Consider the following 20,698-nt stretch of genomic DNA (forward strand, 5'->3'; position numbering starts at 1 on the left):
CGCGGGCGCGGACACCCGGTGCGGCCGGCCAAACGGCCTCCCTAGTCGGGGAGATACGGCCGCTGGAGGCGCCGTCGGACGGGGACACGGGGCCGCCTGGGCTTCTGGCTCCGCCGGCCGCCCCATCTGCAGCCCGAGGGCCGGGGGACACCAAGCGAGGCGGCTTCGCCGTTGCCCGCGGGGCGCAGGGAGGGGGCGGGGAGCCCGAAACTACGACTTGGGGTCAACTGCACGCGCGCCGCTTCTTTGATCCATGTCTCTGGTGTGGAAGAACCCAGATCTCCCGCCCTGGGCGGAAGAAAGGTTCTTTATAAATGTTTTGTAGAAGGCGTTCTTTCCCCGGCCAAAATAAGCCAGTGATTTGAAACGCCACCGTCACCCGCACTGTTGGCGGTGAGCCTGAAGGGCAGGTCTGAGCCCGACCCGCTGTGGGTGCGCGGAGCACAGAACACTGCCTGCCTCGGCTGGTCATCAGCCGCCAGAGAGGCAGACTCTCAGGGCTGGACTCCAGCTCCAGGGCTGGGGCTGGAAAGGCCGCTTCTGTCCCTCTGGGAGCCTCAGTAGGTACTGACGACTTGATGGGTGAGGCACTGTGCCCAGCAAGTAACTGCTGCTCAAAACTCGATGGGCGCCAGCGTGCAGCAGGAAAGGGGTACCGGACAGGGCAGCTTCACTCCCTGCTGGAGGCTGGGGACGCACAGATGAGGTTGTTGCAGCAAAAAGAGAAACGAAGTGTTTCCTCTCCTGAGAACAAGCGAAGACTAGAGAAGAAACATGACCGGTCGTCAGAGTTATTCGCTCCTAGTTTTACTTGAAGTGTTACTAACCTGTAGTGTCTGTAACCAGAAGTCCCCTAATTCTAAGTAATCTTCATCCTGTACCGCATTTTTGCTCTCCCTGCACCCTCCTGTAGCAAGTCACCCCTTAGGGCTGTTTGCATTTCGGAAGGAAGGTGGCAGGCTGAGGGACCCAGGAGACCCCGGCTGTGTAGAGTCTCTCAGGTTCCCCAGGTGGGGACAAGGCACTGTTCCTGGGGTGCTAGCCTGCTGTGTGCTCCCCTGGGCCAGCTGAGGAGTAAAGCTGTCTACTTCCTCCAAAATACCATCTCCATATTTTTAAATTTGGCATTGGTGGGCAGAGAAAAGCAACATTTTGGCAGTAACAAGGCGGCCATGCATGAACGGGAGGTTGGGGGGTGGAGAGTATCCTGGTGGTGGTGGGGGGAGGACTTGAACCCCTCACACCTCAGCAGCTTTTGGTAATTTGGATTTTGTTTTTTGAGTATAGCTTTCATAGTTATAGCACATAGCTCCGTCACTCTGTTTTGGAATGGTGGTCCCTATGGGTGGGAGAGTCCACTATAAATGGATAGAATAGGCCATTGCATCTTACGTCCCATGGACCAAATTCCACTCCCAGATTGTGCTGGTAGGGCCTGAAAGCTAAAAACGGTTTTTTTTTTTTTTTTATCTTTAAATGGTTGAAAATAATTCTTAAAGATAATATTTGCAGCATGAAAATTATATTCATTATACTCATATTCATCCAGATTTCCTGGTCTATAAGCAGTGTTTTCTTGAAACAGGCTCTTTCATGTACTTTTTATCTGTGGTGCTTCTTGAATACAATGACTGAACTGAGAGGATGCAACAGATGTCATATGGCAAAGCTAAAATACTTACTCTCTGGATCTTTATAGAAGTTTGCCCACCTCTACTGTAGAACTGTGGTAGGGTTTTTTTGGTTTTTTTTTGTTTGTTTGTTTGTTTTAACACATATGCTGAGAGCTATACTTTAGAAACATTGTGAATTTTGTTCCCATTACAAATTAATGTGAACTTAATTCACATTACACTGTGAATGTTGTTCTTTGAAACAAACCTCCTGTAGGCAGATGTACTGGTTACATTGCTCTCAGTGATCTCAGCCAGAGTGAACACTGAGCCTGTGTACCCAGTTGCTACTCAGTTGCTAAGTTGTGTCTCTTTGTGACCCCATGGACTGTAGCCCTGCAGGCTCTTCTGTTCATGGGGATTCTCCTGGCAAGAATACTGGAGTGGGCTGCCATGCCCTCCTCCAGGAGATCTTCCCAACCCAGGGATCAAACCCGGGTCTCCCTCATTGCAGGTGGATTCTGTACCATCTGAGCCACCAGGAAAACCTCTCAGGAGAATGGTCAAGCTGAATCGAGCTCTCAGAGTGATGTTTACTCTACTTTCTGTCTCAAATGTCACCCCTTAATTGAATCTCCCACCCTTTTCTGCCTTGATTTGTCAAATTTTCCATCTCTGCCTGCCCTCTGCCCCCAAAGGGTCTCTCTGCATTCCTTCCAACCTATCCTTCCTACAGCAGAAAATGCAACTAAAAAAATAAAAACCCAAATCCTCCTTAAAAATTTCAGTAGTTTCTCACTACCACCAGGCCCAAGAGTCCAGGACCTTCCATGAGTGACCTTGGTGTTTCTCCTCACTCTAATCTCCCTGCCATCCTGGACTTCTTTTAGTGCCTGGCACCATGTTTCCCCCTGAGTCATTGCTTTATATACGCTGTTCCTCCTGCCTGGGGAGCTCTTCTCCCTACCCCTTGTTCCACCAGCTCCCCATCAATTCATTTCATGTTCAATACTCCTTTTTCAGGGGAGTCTTCCCTAACCCTTCCATCAGCTCCCAGAGCACCTGTATTGACCCTACGTAACATTCATCAGATTGCCAGTTCTCATGTAATCTCCTGCTGGACTGAAAACTCTGCAAGAGCAGGGCTGTGTCTTGTTCACGGTTCTTTCCTGGCTCCTGACACGAGTTGATTCTCAGTCACTGTTGAATGGATGGTTGAAGGATGAGTGACAGGGGTGTGCTGGAAAGGGCCTGGCTCTGCGATGAGCTGGAGATGCCACACATCTTCCAAGGATTTGGAGACTGGACTAGGTAATTGCTAACATTCATCAGCTCTGACATGTATTAATCTTTAGGCTTACCCCCAGTCTGTTCCATTTGCTCCTAGATATTTGGTTGAACATTCGTTGTACTGAACTTGAGATTCAAGATGAGGCTGTGGATAAAAGAGTTAAAAGTGACAGCTGCTTGGTACACACATAAAATAATCTGCATAATTTCTGTGATTTTTCTCCAGTTACACAGTTCAGAGAACAGCTACCAAAATCACATAGTCATGCACTTGGCCATAGTTTCCTGGGTACTAAAGCACTGTAGCCAAAGAACCAAGTGTTATCTCTGAAGGTCTAGGAACTAGCCATACTTGGACAATGGAGAGATTAACTTATGGCAGTCTTTATCTTCCAGTAAATACTGACACTGGAAAGTGATTGATGATCAACTGGCTTTAATTCCCTCACCCAGGTCCCTCTGAGGGGACTAATCAAACAGGTTGAAACTTGTACTCTAGAAACACACGGGTCCTCCCCATGGGAATTTCACTTTATTCAAAGCTTTCAACAATCTCTGAAATGGGAAATATACAGGGCAAAGCTCTGCCAGCCATACCTGCAATTAGAATTTGAGAAAGAGTTAAGATCTTTGCTGGTGGCTTTTTATATGAGTGAATTCTCATTCCTATCTGTCCATAGATTCCAAGAGCACAATTAATGTTCCCTGAATTACAGAAGTCAGTTCTGCATCACGTAGGATTAGGGCAGGTTCAAACACACTCCTGTGGTTTATTTAATGTAAAAGCAACCTTCTGTAAAGGCCTATAGAACATGTGAAGTTTTAATGGTTTGCTGTGACTCTGTGACTAAAATCTGGGGGGAAATCTCCTAGGGAGTTGTTTTCCTGCCAGATGTTTGATATTTCAAAGGGAAAGATTCAAGCCTGGACTTGTGTTTCCAAACAGCAGTTGCTCTAATTAATGAAGCGTTTATCAAAGGTGATGTCCATTATCATGATTGTTGGAAACAGAGTGATTACTGAATGGCCACACATTTTACTGATGTGGAGTGGAAGTGCCCCAGAGCCACACACCAGGGCTAGGAGAATCTGCCCCATGACAGGCAGTGGGAGGAGATCACATTCCCATCTTACCGAGTTTACCATCCACTGAATGATCATTCTCACACAGCAGCCCAAGATTCCACATGGACTGTTGAGAGGGTAACAGATCCAGGACCTTCTAAGACCTGCACTAGTCTTACAGTTGCACAGAAAAAGGGTGAGCTCACTTACATGTGGCATCTTAAAAAAATAAATAAAATAAAATAAAAGCAAAGCACCAAGGTCCTCAATACAGGGCACAGCTTGGTGTTTGCAGAAGGTGGGCTGTGGGGGGTGTGAAGTAGGTGAAGGTCGTCAAAAGGAACAAACTTCCAATTACAGAAAATAACTCATGGGATCATCACGTGCAGCATGGCAGCTACAGCTAATGATACTATTTTTAAAAATTATTTTGCATATTTGAAAGTTGCTAAAAGAGTGGATCTAAAAAGTCCTCATCACACACACGAGATGTAACAATGTGAGATGATGGACGTGAGATGGACTCATCATGGTGATGATTTCACAGTACATACAGATATTGAGTCATTATGTTGCTCATCCAAAATGAATATGAAGGGATATGTCAACTATGCATCAGTTAAAAAAAAGAAAATGGTGGAAGGACCATATGTGCTCTCACAATTGCTGAGAAAGATGAAGCACTGAGCTTTGCCTCAGGGTCTGCAGTCTCCCCTTCATCTCAGTGATGTAAAGGATACTTACAGCCTTGGATGCAGTGATGGGATAGGCCTGGGGTTCTGTGTTCTCACAAGCTCCCAGGAAACGCCAATTCCTGCAGATCCCTGGCTGCATGTTGAGTTGCAAAGTGTTAAAGCTCCTGGGGGTGGAGATTAGCTGGGCTGGTTTTTCAGGGATCCAGTTACACTTATGAGTACAGCACAGGGGCTTTTTTGGCCTCGATTCCTGACGGTGCGAAATAGCTGCGGGGTGAGCTGAGGTGGTGTTTCCCTTGCAGAGAAGAGGAAATGGCAACTTTCAAAAGACTGGAAATGATGCTGTTTCATGTTCATATACCGATCTCCTCAGACAAATGGGGCCCACCAGCAAAGACCTTCAGAAATAAAGGCAAAAAGACCATGATGACTTTTAAAGTATTATTTTGGAGTGCTATCCACAATGAATAAACTAGATTAAAGGAAATGATTTTATATCACAGCTCAAGTGGTTTAATTGCCTAGGAGCTTTTTTTTTTTAAGTTTTATCTTGAACCCTCCTTGGAAGTGTCTACAATTACATGAGGGCTTGATGGAGTGTGTCACTGCTTGTTCAAAGCTCTGGTGGCAAATAAAATATACAATGACAGGAAGGACCCTTCACTACACTTGTTACAATATGGAAGGGCCCTCCTTGGGAAGCTATACATTCTTGGTCACTGTGAGGAGTAGAAAGTGAGCCTGCAGAAGACACAGCTGGGCCACAGGAGAGGAGCCAGCCGAGCTCCTGTGCCTCTCAGCCCCTCTGTTGAAGGCTCTGTCTGACCCCCAGACCCTCAGACACGCTTCCCGGGGCTCAGAGACCCTGAGAGGCCTGGCGTGGGTCCCGGTGTTCTCCTCTGACCTGGGGGAGGAAGCGGTGGGCTCAGGAGAGACCCTGGGCGTGGAGTGAGGACCCCGGCCCAAGCTGCGTCACACGCCGAGGGACACCATCTACGCGCTCCGCTGGTGTCGGCTTCCACGTGTGTAAGAGGAGCGGCCCGGCTGCTCTTGGGTGTTTCTTGATTCTGCAACGGTCCTTGGGTGCCGGGGTCCAGCCCCGGCTGATCCAGGGTATTCGAAGCAGGGACGGCGTCGGCGAGGATCAGGATACAATAGCTTCAGTTAGATATTAATTAAAGTTATAAAGAGTAATAGAATAAGGATAGCTCAGTAGGAAAATTCAGTGGAGAAAAGAGGCTGAGTAGCTTGGTTTATGTGGGAGACCAATAAAACTTCAAGACAAGAAGTTTGCACCACTTACGTAGGCCGCAGGCGTCCTTCCGTTCTCCCGAAGGAGAGGAGACACTGAGGCCTCCCCGGTCGGATCTTAGAAGCCCAGGCATAATTAGTAAGCATGGTGGGTTCCGCGCTCCAGATGGAGACTCAGCCAGAGTGAGAGAGAGAGCGACATGGGGAGACCAGTATTTCGAGAAACTGATCCCAATTCTTTATTTTCCATGGTCTACTTTTATACACTGAGATGGTATGCAAAAGTCACACGAGGTCAGCAGTCCTGACTTTTATCAAAGTCAGGTGCTTCATACAAATGTATACAGAGGTCTTAGGGGTGTTACATCATCTTCTGGCCAGGGGGGCCTGCTGACAATTTATGACCCTCTCCTTGTGACAGCGGTCAGTCAACCAGGACACTTATTTCTCCAGGGGTGATTATTCTCAAAACAGACACCACCCAAATAAAGTTACATTCCTATAGGATGAGGGTATAGTGGGATTTAGTTAAGGAAAGAATTTACTTAGCCTAAGGTCTAACGTGATTTATATCAAAGGTTAATACTTATTTCTTCTATATATTCATTAATGTGTGTAAGGGCAGGGGATGTGGAGACTTAGCAACAAACATTGGCTCAACAAATGAAAAAACCCTTCACCAATACAGTTTCTAATCAGCCCATTATACTTATACTAATAGTTTTCTAACTTTTCTAAGGAACCCGTTTTTAGAAAATTTAAAGCATCTCGTGCCTCTCACGGTTGGGAGGCTGTGAGCAATCACATGTGGCTGGATGAGCCTGTCAGGCAGGCTAGAGAACCTTCAGAGGAGTTTGTAGGTTAAAACACTCTTGTCATGCCCAGGAGTTTTTATTAACTGGAGCTCTAAGTTAACTCCTTCTCCGAAAGAGGTGGTGGGGGACAGCCCCCGGTAAAGTCAGAGGTGTAGGTGAGAGCACAAAGTAGTAAAACAGGCAGGCTCTGGTTATGGGGATAGATGCTCGAGGATTTCCAGGGGGACTCCTGAGGCTCGATCCCGCCTTTGTGTATATCGAGCCTCCTTCCTCATGACTTTTGCCATAGGCGGAGTACCTCACTCTGGCCCCCAACACTTGGGCCTCAGCAAAATTGGCAGAAATGCGAAATGTGTAATATCAGGCATCCCTGCTGACTCAGTGGTAAAGAATCTTCCTGCCAACGCAAGAGACACAGGTTCGATCGAGAAAAATCCCACACGCCATGGAGCAGCTAAGTCTGTGCACCACGACTATTGCTCCAGTAGAGCCCGGAGCCACAACCCCTGACGCCCGGGCCTCCCAGAGCCTGTCTCTGCAACAAGAGGGTGGGGGGCTTTCTTGGAGTGAAAGCTGCTCCCCCACAGCACGGACAGCGCCTGAGATGAGAGGCAGATGGCTCTGCAAGCCTGACGGGGGAGCCACAGTCTTCAGTCACCATGCAGGTGAGCAGTGAGCACCTCCGGGCCTCAGAGAGTCATGGAGAGTCATGGGGCTTGGATTCCTGTCCTCAGGAAGCCCTGGGCCTAAGAGGGGCGTCAGACAAGACATAAGTGCCCCACCATGTGGCACGTGCTCACCGAGAAAAGGCACACAGGACCAGAAGAAAGACAAGGAGTTACAACACAGCCCGAGGGAGTCAGGAAAATCAGCAGAGCAGATGGTTTTCAAGCCAAGGCCTCGGAGACAAGCAGTTCAGCAGCCAGGAATCCAGAGCCGGGGCCAGTGGTAGGTGCAACAGAGAGCAGGTTCCCCCAGAAAGGCAGATGTGAAGGCAGAGCGTTCATCTCAACTCCTGGATGATGTCAAAGTTGGTGTGGACTGCGGGGTGGATGCAGGGGGTGAGGGCTGGCAGAGGCAGGGGGCAGGGGAGAGAGAGTGAAAGGCATTTAGAGCCTGGCCTGGGATGCCACTATCCTTCCTGGGAAGTGGGAGCCACTCAGATGCTGTGAGTAGAGAACGCACAAGTTCAGAACTGCAGTTAAAGCAGATCAGTTATCACAGGGAGAAAGCGAACAGGAGGGCGGAGAGGCTGCAATCAGAGGGGGGTCAGGAGCCCAGCAAAAGCCCTGGTGAGAGGAGCCCAGACTGAACTCAGGAGGCAGAGCTGGAGGGAGGAAGCCCGTGAGAGCAGGGGGAGGAGAAGGAGAGGGGACGTTAGGAACATGGAGAGCAGCTCCTGCGGAGGCTGAGGATCCTTGTTGTTTGGTGATGAAGGGAAGCTCAGAGAAGTCAGTCCCTGAAGGAGGAAACCTGAATCCTCATCCCTGTCCAGATGTTTGTTTGCCTACAGACATTAGAAGGGTGAGAGCCAAACAAAACTCAGGATAAGATGTGTTTCTTGTGTGAATTCTTAAAAAAAAAAAAAATCCTTTATCAATCACAATGTTTAAGTTGGAATCTAATTCACATATCATAAAATTTACTCTGTAAAATGTACAGCTCAGTGATTCATCATCTGTGTGCAAAGCTGTGCATCTATCACCGCTATCTAAGTCAGAGCACTTCATCTCCTCACAGAGAAACCCACTACTCACTAAACAGGCACTTCCCCTTCCACCTTCCCCCAGCTTTTGGCAATTGTGTGCTTTTTGACCATAATGATTTGCCTATTCTGCATATTTAAAGTACATGGATTTGTACAACTTTGGCCACGTATGCTGGTTTCTTACACTTGGTGCTATGTCTTTGAGACTCATCTATGTTTAGCACATGATTCATTCTTCTGTTTGACTTGAGAATTTTCCTTTCTAGGCTATTATAATACACACCCACCCACCCGAGTTCTTTTCTTTTTAATTGTGAAAAACTCACAGAATATAAAATTACCATTATCACTCTGTCCACATCACTAGGAACCGTCTTTATGCAGGGAACCTCTTTGCCTCAATGACCCTAAGCCACCGGCGAGCACAGAGCAACCAGCCCAGCCACGACACCCCTTCTCGGGACCCTCTGTGCCACCCACCCGACCAGGACTCCACGTAGGCCTCCCCATGGCAGCCTAAGAAGAGAACCACGTGGTGGGGGGGGGGGTGGGCAGAGGTGGCGAAGAAGAGAGACCAGGAGAGAGGAGAGCAGAGGCGGGTGGAGGAGCTGCCCACGCTGAGCTCCCATCTCAGCTGTTTGCCTGCTAGACCAGCCCTGCTTAACTGCTGGGATCAGAAACGGTCAGATGGCTGAGGGAGGTGTGACCACGGATGCCAGCAGCTTCAGCCAGACACCCGACAGTCTGCAGTGCAAACCCGCCAGGCCCAGCTTCACTCCCCCGGCCAGCTTCTGAGCCCCAGGGCCCCAGCCTCATGTGAGGGGCTATCCCAGCCCCGTCCTCCACAGGGCCACATCCCAGCTCTCAGGAGAGTCCTCTGAGCTCCCAGGAGATCGTGTCCACTCAGGGTGTATGACAAGTGGCATTAGGCTGGGACCAGTTGGAAGTGGCCAGAGTGAAATCAAGTTTCTCTGTATCTCCTCTGCCCTGGAAGCGCCCACTCTCTCCTACTTGCTCATGCCTATTTTGTCCAGGCGTTCCCTGAACACAGCCAGGCTGCAGGGAGGGGTTTCAGGGCACAGTCAGAGCTGCAGCATCTCACGGTGAGCAGGGCTGGCCACCAACTCATGCCCGACCCTGGGAGAGCATCACTGTGGGTCAGAAACTGATCCTCTGAAGGCATAGGTGACTGCTCCTGGATCACACAGGGGCCCCAGAACTTAGGTTTTTCTTGTGACCTCTACAGCTGGCTCTAAGGGACAGAACATCAGCAAGGAGATATCTGGACCCTGGTAATCACAGTCAGATTGGTTAGGTACAAAGGGGGTGGGGCGGGGCAGTGAGGAAGGGGGTGGGTGCCGCCTGCCTCTGCTGTCCTCCCGCCAACTCCCCTGACCTTCTCCTCCTCAGCATCCTACCCCCGGGGTGGGGCAGTGAGGACAGGGTGGGCGCCACCTGCCTCTGCTATTTCACCCCCCACTCCTTCCCCTGGCCTTCTCCTCCTCAGTATCCTACCCCTGTATTGGGCTTTCTTGGCCCAGACACAACAGAAGTGATCATTAAGTTACTCAGTATTCAGTGGAATAGTCACGAAGTGACTTCAAGTGTAAAAAGAAATAAAATTGAAAATAAAATTCACCCAGACTGTTAATGTTTTGGATGAGGTTAGTGTCAGAGAAGATCCTTGGGCTCCTGGTAAAGGTCCCTCTGAAACTCTGTCTCTGGAAGGAGGGAGAAGAAGATGACCTTTGGTGAATGTGACCTAAGCCTGGTTTGTGTTTGACCAGCTCATTGATATGATATTGGTCATCTTCACGTTTTCTGAGCCCCGTTCTGCATCTGTTCGAGGTCCTCACAGGGCTCACAAGCTGGAGAGCTCATCGCAGTGTGCTTAAAGACTTGAGGGGTCCTGGGTGTGTCAGAAAATTGTGCGGGCAGAGCATGGGATGAAGAAAGGCCTCGTTGACCCGGTGAGGTCTGAGCTGGGTCTGCAAGGGTGAGTTTGGCAGGGCCTGGCTCTGAGCAGGACTCAAATACACAATGAATGACTAAATGAATGGAAATGGAAATCTTCCTAAAAAAGAGTAAGACTGTCAGCTCTTCTGTAACCGAGTCCAAGCTTGTCCTGCTCACCTCACGACAGGCCAATAAATTGAGAGATGAGTTCTTGGGGCAAGGAACAGCAACTTTATTCAGAAACTCAGGACTCTTGTCCCAGGACCCATCTTGCCTGAATTAGAATTCAGGCTTCTTTTATCTTAATTCTCAAAGGTGGTAGGGGAGGAAAGTCAAATATTTCCTCATTCTGATCAGGCTCCAGAGGGGATGTGTTAATGTCTGCTTCCCTGCCGTGATTCACAGGTGAGTCTGGGCAGGAAGTTTCCTGTGAGTTAAACAAAGTTATTATTTTAGCTGGGTGCTCATTACCTGGGATGCAGGGCTCCCAGAGATGGGACTTTATATACAAGCTTATAGGCAACATTCCTTTAGTGGTTAACTCGTAATAGGTAGGATACAAAGGGTCCTTCTTTATGACACTTTCAGACCAAAGCTTGGAACTGCAGGGCACCCGGGGACAGCGGGAGAGGCCCCACGGGGTGCCCACTCCACCCCTCATGGCTGTCTTGCTGACAAAGCAGCCTGTGTCTTGACTCCCAGGGGGCACCTCTTTGCCCTCTTCCCTCACACAGTGCTGGTTGCAAGATATAGATTGGGCTGATGCAGAAAAGGAGAGAGGACCTCAATGGAACAGAAGTAGGTTACCTTTATTCAGGCAAGGAGGGGCAGCAGTCAGCCTAAGGACCTTGCTGAGCCTGAGAGGGATCAGGGAGGCTTCATATTTAAAGGGAGGTTTGTGGAAGCGATAAGGGAAATGTTAGTCAGGCGGGATGTTTTGGGTATTCTTTAGTTGAGATGGCATGTGTAGTTGGGCAGGGGGTGATAAATCCTCTGGACAAGGGGTGATAAGTCCCAGGTAGATGCAACCAGCCTGGAGCATCAGGGCGGGACTTAAAGTTTGAAGACCCTGAAGTTATAAGATTCAGCAAGGGCCTCTGAGACTGCTGTTTTCTTTTCTAGGCCCAAAGACTCTTTTACTTGTCAGAAGCAGCACTCACTGTGACCCTCCCTGATCTGGCCCAAGCAAATCAGCTGCCCTCACCTGAAAGGGTGTCAGTCTCTCAATCACGTCCCTGTGACCCCATGGACTGCAGCCCACCAGGCTCCTTTGTCCATGGGATTTTCCAGGAAAGAATACTGGAATGGGTTGTCATTTCCTTCTCCAGGGGATCTTCTCGACTCAGAGATCGAACCCAGGTCTCCTACATTACAGGTGTATTCTTTACCATCTGAGCCACCAGGGACATGCATAAGAAACTGCTACCTCCCAAAACTGTGGTCAGAAGGCTGGGCATGTGGTTCAGGCTCTACAAAGCATTTCACATCCTCCTAGTATCTCCTCTTGTCTCCCTAGGAAGCTCTTACATCTCAGGACACCTCTAACTAATACCCTCTTTTGGTGGGAGCTAGTGTTCAGCGGTTAACATTTTCAGCCCAGAGAGACACAGCCTGTGCTTTAGACCATGGGAAACCCTCCCAGCTAGCCCAGTCCATCCAAATCTCTCCTGTTCCTCAGATCCCATGGCCAACAGACAGTCCCTGAGTCTGTTCAGCGGACAAGCTCCCACAGTGTCCAGTGCTGAGGCTCCTCCCACCCCCGTGTCCCCTAGGCCCTGCACAATGAGCCTGCACTCCTGGGAATGGAGGGGCCCCTGTGCACTTCTTCTGGGGCTGCTGCTGGGCCTTCTTCCTCCTTCAACCAGAGCAGGGAGCTGGCTCGGGCAGGTCCTTGGGTAGGGGGAGGATTGGGTAGGGGGAGGAGGGGACGAGCGGTCAGTCCCTCCGGCTCGTGCGGGCCGTGGCCCTGTGGGAGGAGGTGCTGGGGGCTGAGAGTGGGCTTGGCCTGCTCAGCGGTCAGGACTCGGGGCGCATTCGGGGGAGGCTGAACCTACTGGGGAGTGGTGACAGTGTTATGGTGACAAGCTGTTTCCATCTCTGTACGAGCTGGTCCAGTTCACCAAGTTCTCCCAAAACTAACGCCCGTATATAAACACTCTTCCTCTGGCAACAGGGGGTGGGCTGAGTGTTTTCCAGGAAACTCCTCACTAACCTCTGGGAAAGATTCTTGCAGAGTCTCTGATGATGCAACAAATGTCCGCTTTGGTTTGGAATCAACAAGGACTCCCTGTTTGGCACACGGATGTCAATGCTATGTAGCAGCCTCGAAGGGAAGGGAGTGTGGGGGAGAAAGGACGCATGTGTGTGTTTGGCTGAACTGTTCCCCTTGGTGTCACTTGAAACTGTCACAACACTGTTTGTTAACGGGCTACACCCCAAATACAAAGTGAAAGTTAAAAAAGAGAACGTGTGACCAAACACAAAGAGAAGACACTGGATGATTTGAACGTTGGTTTCAAAAGTGCAATTTGGCAATACAGAAAACTACAGTATTTTAAAGTCCTAGTTTATGATTTAGACTCTATGATATTTAGGTGACTGATCAATTGTTTAATACAGGCACTGATAAGAATACAAGCTAAAGGCTAACCAGTTTTAATATAAATTTCACCCTACAGTCTAAAGCCAGGGCACATAAGTCTATTTATCTGTCTCCCTCCCTCCAACTCCCTCTCTCTATAGTTTTAAGATTTGTGTCACCAGTGAGCTCGCTCCAGCTCTCCTGCAACACACACCCTTCATTCTGTGGGAGAAGTGATAACACTCGTTTACACTAGTGTAAGTGAGGAGGTGACGCAAGGTGACAGAAGGAAGGAGACTGGCGGGGGGCTTGGTCTGGCCTCGGCCTGAGGGCTTTGCCTGGACCCTCGCTCCCTCTCTCACTGCTGACCATGACAGGGGCCTGGAGAAGCCTGTGAGGGGCCCTGGCCAAGAACCTTCATGCATGTCTCGCCATTTACATCGTGAGCATGGAGTTTGAGCAAAGATCTTCAAATTTCTGTTTTTTTCTGACTTCTTTAGTCTTCATTAATCTTCTCACCAGGGGCGTCGTTAACTAAATCAGCCTATATATTATTAATATTAACATATATCATTGATATATAAATATTATATTAAAATAATAGTACATAACATTTAATATTTATTTACATTATATATGCATATGTTTATGTAGCATTATGTTATAATACATTAAATTAATAAATATAAATAAACTAGCATAGTAATATGAGTATATATTACTCCTCAGAGGCAGACCTTTGCCTTTTATGCAGTCAACTCTGCCTGCTGACCATATTTTGTTTGCCAGAAAAAATGAAGACTGAGGCCAGAGTGAAAAGTGAGGGGAAGGCAGGCAGAGAAGACCCAACCTGAAATTACAGGGGAGGCATATTTAATCACTCAAGTGAAACAAGAAGTGTGTTCCCCAGACCAGCCTGAAGTGCACAGTCTTAGTGAGAGGAACCCATGCAACCCCGCACCGGGCCCCAGGGCACCTTCTGGGGTGGGGTAAGCGAATGGAGCCTCCTCCGGGTGTCTCTCTGTTGGCTCCTCCGCAGACCCGCTCATTCTGCCCAGGCTCTGCAGCGACCTGTGTGCTTTGCCGCCAGGAGGCCCGTTTCCTGCCCTCCACTGTCCTCCTCCTACTGTCTCTCTTTCCTCGCTTCTCTGGGCTGCTACCTGCCAGGCTGGAGACACAGGCATCACAAGACCTTCGCTCCAGCCAGTGAGCTGTCCTCGCCCCGCCCTCCTCCTTTAGAGCTGAGTTAAGGGGTGCCTTTTCTTTTCTCTTTTTCTCCTTTTCTCCGTGACTGCAGCCATGAAATTAAAAGACGCTTACTCCTTGGAAGGAAAATTATGACCAACCTAGATAGCATATTCAAAAGCAGAGACATTACTTTGCCAACAAAGGTCCGGCTAGTCAAGGCTATGGTTTTTCCTGTGGTCATGTATGGATGTGAGAGTTGGACTGTGAAAAAAGCTGAGTGCCGAAGAATTGATGCTTTTGAACTGTGGTGTTGGAGAAGACTCTTGAGAGTCCCTTGGACTGCAAGGAGATCCAACCAGTCCATTCTGAAGGAGATCAGCCCTGGGGTTTCTTTGGAAAGAATGATGCTAAAGCTGAAACTCCAGTCCTTTGGCCACCTCATGCGAAGAGTTGACTCATTGGAAAAGACTCTGATGCTGGGAGGGATTGGGGGCAGGAGGAGAAGGGCATGACAGAGGACGAGATGGCTGGATGGCATCATTGACTCGATGGACGTGAGTGTGAGTGAACTCCAGGAGTTGGTGATGGACAGGGAGGCCTGGCGTGCTGCGCTTCCTGGGGTCGCAAAGAGTCAGACACAACTGAGCGACTGATCTGATCTGATCTGATCTGAAGGGGTGCCTGGTGTTCATTACTGAGACTTTCCTTGCTGGCAGTTTCCTCCATTCCTGATGGTGGGATGCGCAGGGCAACTAAAGACATTTGTAAATTTTCCTGAATGTGGATGCTAAATGAACCTAGTTTTCTTATAGCAGAATCGTGTTGTTCTAAAGAAAGATTTTTATATTACTATTGAAAACCACTGGAAAACCCCCAAACAGGAAATGGTGACACCTCAAAGTCATACTGTTACATGACTAAAGCAAGTTGTAAAACAACACACACATTATTTGATTAACTGAACTAAAAATGAACATATATTATCTGTATAAATAAATATATATTTGAAAATGTTTTTTAAAAAGCTGGAGGAATATATACAAATGAACCACAGACACTTTGATAAGGATGAAAGAAAAAATCTACTTTCACTCTAAATTATCCACTTTTTTTGTGTACTTTTAACTCAGAAGGAACTTGAACGAGAGTGTATATTGTTTGTATTTAAATAAACACTTTACGTATGATTGTACAGAACCAGCTTATCATAAAAACCAAACCAATGTATTTCAGAGTCAAGCAAATGATAAGCTGCCTAGAAGAGAGTGAATATCTGCTGAAGGGCTAGAGACAGAAAGAGCACACGAGCAGCACAAACAGTGAAACGCGGGCTGCACGCTGCCGTCCCCTCCATCACTGGGCCACTCCCTGAACACTGGCTGGGTTTAAGGCAGCCTGGAAGTCAGCCACCTGTCCAAGGCAAGTCTGAATTTATGCCAGGCCCATAGTAAAGACATGTTTAATTAGTAGCTCTCAGAGGAAGAAAATGTACACTTTATTCTCTAAACTCACTTTGGCCCCTTCTATAATGGATTGTTCCATTAAAAACAAAACACTCACACCAACATCAAAGCCCACCGTTTGGTGTACCCGAAAGCTTTTGCCATTTTAGAGCTTTTTTTTTGTTGCTGTTGTCTCTTAAACATGTAAAATAAATACAGTCAAGTCCCCAGCGGGAGGGCCTACCCAGGGAGCTCTGGGCCTCAGTCGTTACTAGGAATAAAAGTGGCAAAGAGCATTTTTGCTCCAGAACTCTCAAGGCATTTTGGTGTGGGATAATCAGGACCGGTGGAAAGCATATGATAGCCTGAAACACTTTCTTACACCTGTCACAGCTCAGTGATTTTCAATATCTTACTTTCTGTAACCAAAGATTGAGAATGCTCAGGAGAGAGCATAAATATAACTACATACTCGTTATAAATAGCATATAAGTAGAAAGCTTAGTTAGATGTGAGTCTAACTTACCTTAATATCCTAGTTCCTGTGGCTCTCAGTCCATAAGGCTCAGACTACATTCCTCGGGCACCTCTACAGATTGGACAGTAGGTGGCGCTTTCAGCCTGTTTCAAACAGTTCACGGGCTTTGGCTTGTTTACTTGCTTTTTAACTGTTTTACCACCATTGCACAGAAAACAGAGTAATTTGGTACATAAGTGTATGAAGCCCAGATCAATGTTATGGGAGCAATTTCAGAAGAACACAAAGCCATATAACTGATCTGTAGGAAGCATTTACAAATATCCACAGAAAAGACTTTACCTCTACATAGATCCAAACTGAAAAAAGAAAGTGAAAGTCACTCAGTCGTGTCCGAGTCTTTGCGATCCTTTAGACTGTAGCCTGCCAGGCTCCTCTGCCCATGGAAATCTCCAGGCAAGAACACTGGAGTGAGTTGCCATTCTCTTCTCTAGGGAACCGTCCCAACCCAAATTATCCAGTAATAAAACGCTTTAGCGTTTGTGTCACAGATGCTCTTTGCTACTTTGATTCCTGGTAATGACAGAATCTCAGGCCGACCTGGGACCCGCCCTAAAGTAGTTTGTGTCCTGTGACCCTGGTCAGGCACATAGACTTTAGTTCGGTTTTCTTGTGTGGAAACAATTGGACCTAGCTGCTCACAAGTGAAAAGCAAACTACTAGAGCTTAAAATCAGAGAAGGCAATGGCACCCCACTCCAGTACTCTTGCCTGGAGAATCCCATGGACGGAGGAGCCTGGTAGGCTGCAGTCCATGGGGTCGCTAAGAGTCGGACACGGCTGAGGGACTTCACTTTCACTTTTCATCTGCATGCATTGGAGAAGGAAATGGCAACCCACTCCAGTGTTCTTGCCTGGAGAATCCCAAGGACAGGGGAGCCTGGTGGGCTGTTGTCTCTGGGATCGCACAGAGTCGGACACAACTGAAGTGACTTAGCAGCAGCAGCAGCAGCAGCACACCTTAAAACGTTCCAGTAGAGTACAGTCAAATGCTCTTGATTCTAGGTACTTCAGAGGATGTTTTTAAGCCTTGTCAGCCACCAGCTTCTCTTGATTCTGAAAGCTGGGTTTACTAGGGACCGGCAGCAGTGGAAGTGTGATGAAATCACTGCAGCGGTGTTGTGCTTCAAAGCACAGGATCTGTACAGACTAGGAACAAAGATAAAATATTCGGAAGGGGTCAATCCAGGGCATTTATTCTTTACTGAACAAAAGATTGTGCACAGACTCATTTTATGCATCACTTCAGGGAGGCCACAGGCTCCCTGGGCTCTCCAAATCCCTCAGGTTAAGAGCTCCTGGCCCAGGAGTGAAAGAAAGCAAAGGCAGCTCTTCCCTCTTCCCCTTTCCGACCTCTGGTCCCATCACATTCCGACCTCTGGTCTCAGGAGAGGGACGGTGAAAGCTCAGCGCGCTGTCCCAGCCGCACAGCTGCCAGAGGAGTCACAGGAGCAGACCTGCCCAATGGCGCCGCTGCTTGCTGCCTGCTGCCGGGCCTTGTGAGAAGGCCCCAAGGGGATCTAGGAAAAGCAAAGGGGAGTCCAACTCAGCAGAGCAGCCCCAAAGCACAGGGAGTTAAAGAAACAGGAAGCACGAGTCAGGTCAAGGAAGGACCCCTTTCTGAGGGCTGCGCTGAGAACGAGTGTGGCTGAAGCATCCTGCTCCCTCCGCATGGGTCTCTGCGTCTGCAGGGACTTCCGGTTTGCCTCACCGTGAGCAGCGGCTGCTGGTCAGAAGGCAGATCTTTTCTACCATCAATAAACTGTCTTTTCCCTGCTGTCAGCCCTGCAATCTGGCACTATATGCTCCTTGTTCCATTGGCTGCTAACACTTCTGTAAAAGGAGATCTAACTGTCAAGAGTTCAAAATTCCAGGGGTCTGTGGAGTCCTGCCACCAATTCACCCCCCAGAGTTGTGTTTGAATCAGGTAAAAACGCTGATTACAAGCTTAGGATTGAACATACTAAAGTGAGAACATGAACGAATTTAGAACCTTTGGAAAGTCTGATTTTAAAAGTATTTGTTTATCTTTAAAGTCCAATAAGAAAATTTTACTCTAGCTTAGCTTGTCTGAAGAATAAACAAGGAAAGATACTTACTGGAAAAAAGCTACAAAATGTGAGGCTTTGAAGAAGGGAATTAAAAGAGAATGGCTCTCATGAAGAGTAACTCCTTTCAGACGGAGAAGCTGAGAGGAGAAAGAAATTGATTTAAGAAAAGATCTTACTATTAGAGCTGAGGCCAACTGCCATTTAGTCAAATTTGCTTTTCTGCACGCAGGGTCACCTTATACAGACTCGTACAGACACACAATACAGCTACCATCTCCACTGATACGCAGAGGAGTGCCCTGGCCACCACTTCAGACCACCTTGTGGGCACACAGGATGCTCAGGACTCTGTCCTGTGTGTCCCTGGGAAGTGACTCCCAGGAGGTCCATCCACTGAGCCGAGTTCCACTCTGTTTTCAAGCAGCCCTTTAAATCCCTGAGGCCAGCGCCCCTCTCTCACCACATAAAATGTCCCCCCGTGTGTCACTGCTCCTCATCAACATGGCTGTTGCATTTATAATCAGTCTTCAGATATGGTCACCTGATTCTATTATTTTTTATTATACTGAAGTCAGCCAAGTGTTTTATATCTTACTAGAATATTAATATATCAGATTCAGAGAAATAATTCAAGGATGAAGTCAACTGATTATCTTCCCATCCATATGAAGTATATAAATATAATCTCTGGGAGTTGGTGAAGGACAGGGTAGCCTGGTGTGCTGCAGTCCATGGGGTCGCGAAGAGTTGGACATGACTGAGTGACTGAACAATGATAAAATATTATTTCAATTGATAATGAATGTACAGTGCATAGGGGAAAGTGTGAGAAAAGTATCTTAAAAATTGGATCAAGCTTAACTAATAAAATTAGCAGTTGCAAATGTTGTTTGAGGGAAGAACATAATGATTTATGAATTAGGAAATTTTCCTCTTATGTGAAAGGAAAAAAGCAAAAGTCACAGAACATTCTCATGAGTAGACATATTTATTTATTTAGAAACTGCTTATTCTCTCTCAACCAATTTCTATTTTAAGAGTTTGTGGGGTTTCCATAATGGCTCATGGTAAAGAATCTTGCCAATGCAGGAGACATGAGTTCAATCCCTGGTCCAGGAAGATCCCAGGTGCCTCAGAGGAACTAAGGCTGGGAACCACAATCATCAAGCCTGTGCTCCACAGCCTGGGGGCCACAGCTCCTGAGCCCACGCTCTGCCACCACTGAATCCTGGGGGTCCTGGGGCCCACGCTCCAAAGCAAGAGAAGCCGCTGCAATGAGAAGGCAGGCACCACAACCAGAGTGCTCCCCACTCACCGCAACCAGAGCAAACCTGTGCAGCAGCAAGGACCCAGCACAGCCCCCACCCAAGAAAAGAGCCTGTGAAAGAACAGCTGAAGCCCATGCAGTGCTGTGCCTACCCGTCCAGTGGCCTGAGCAGTGGGCGCTGCAGGCCAGCCTTCGGGGGATCTGCGGAGTGGGCAGCGAGCTCACCTGCCCGCCTGTGGACTAGGCCAGCACCTCAGATCCAGTAGCGTTGCACTCGGCTGCTGAAGTGACCCATTCACGGTGAAGTCCTCCTTGGTTAGAACTTGCTCAACTGTCACCTGCTCTTCCCTTTTAATCTCTTCAGAATCTGCAGACGTAGAGATCAGGCACGACCTCCCATGAGTGTTCACAGGAAACGGTGCCGTGCACGGGTGGAACTTCCCGGGTGAGCATTCGCCAAGTCAGACCCACCGACTGAGCTCCCTGGTTGCCGAGAATGGGTCCTCTCCAGAGTGCAGAGGAGAGTCCGTGTCACACAGACCCATGGTAAGAACTTCACATACATGCCTCTGGGAGAGGCTGGCGGTCAGCCCTGGGAGGGGTGGTCAGCTGGGAGTCTTGGCTCCGGGAAGCTGCCTGGGTCTGGTTAGTGGAGGCTCCAGGAGCGAAGCGGCTGACCAGAGGAGTGGCGGCAGCAAACTGCAGCTCAGCTCGCTGGCGAGGGTTCCTGGAGGACGCAGCAGGGACAGCAGCTGGGTTTTCAGTGGCAACGATGGCATGAGCTGCCTACAGAAGCTTCTCCCAGGTTCTCTTCGGATTCCTAGTGTAGACGCAGCCACTTTTCCTTCCGTAGATGTACTGCTCCGTTGGGAAGTAAAGGTCGGTGCTACCTAAGTGGGCCCCTGCTGCAAGGAACGTGATGACGTCTTCCTTCATTTGCTGGACATCAAGGACCCAGGATAATGTAAAAGATTCACTTCAAGTTATGACAAGAATCCAGACAGTGCCATATGGACCACTGTCTGGGTAGTGTGAGAAAAGCCTGAGAAGATGTTTTAGAGAAGCCAGATAATCTTTCTGATGAAACAAACTTGACTTTAATTCAGTTTGTAGAAATAACACTGTGAGTTTTATTCTTTAGAGGTTTAAAATTTTTTGTAATGTCTTGGCATTTCTGAGGAACTTACAATACATGTACAAGGTTCAAGAACCTAGAAATATAAAATACTTCATGTTACA

The 20,698-nt window shown here is 48.3% G+C and overlaps 1 pseudogene; it reads right to left on the minus strand.

The window, feature by feature from the left end:
- Window positions 1-19,180: 19,180 nt before the first annotated feature.
- LOC113877915 lies at window positions 19,181-20,698 on the minus strand (annotated as a pseudogene).

The sequence above is a fragment of the Bos indicus x Bos taurus genome, chromosome 19, assembly GCF_003369695.1.
Source record: "Bos indicus x Bos taurus breed Angus x Brahman F1 hybrid chromosome 19, Bos_hybrid_MaternalHap_v2.0, whole genome shotgun sequence".
Taxonomy (NCBI): Eukaryota; Metazoa; Chordata; class Mammalia; order Artiodactyla; family Bovidae; genus Bos; species Bos indicus x Bos taurus.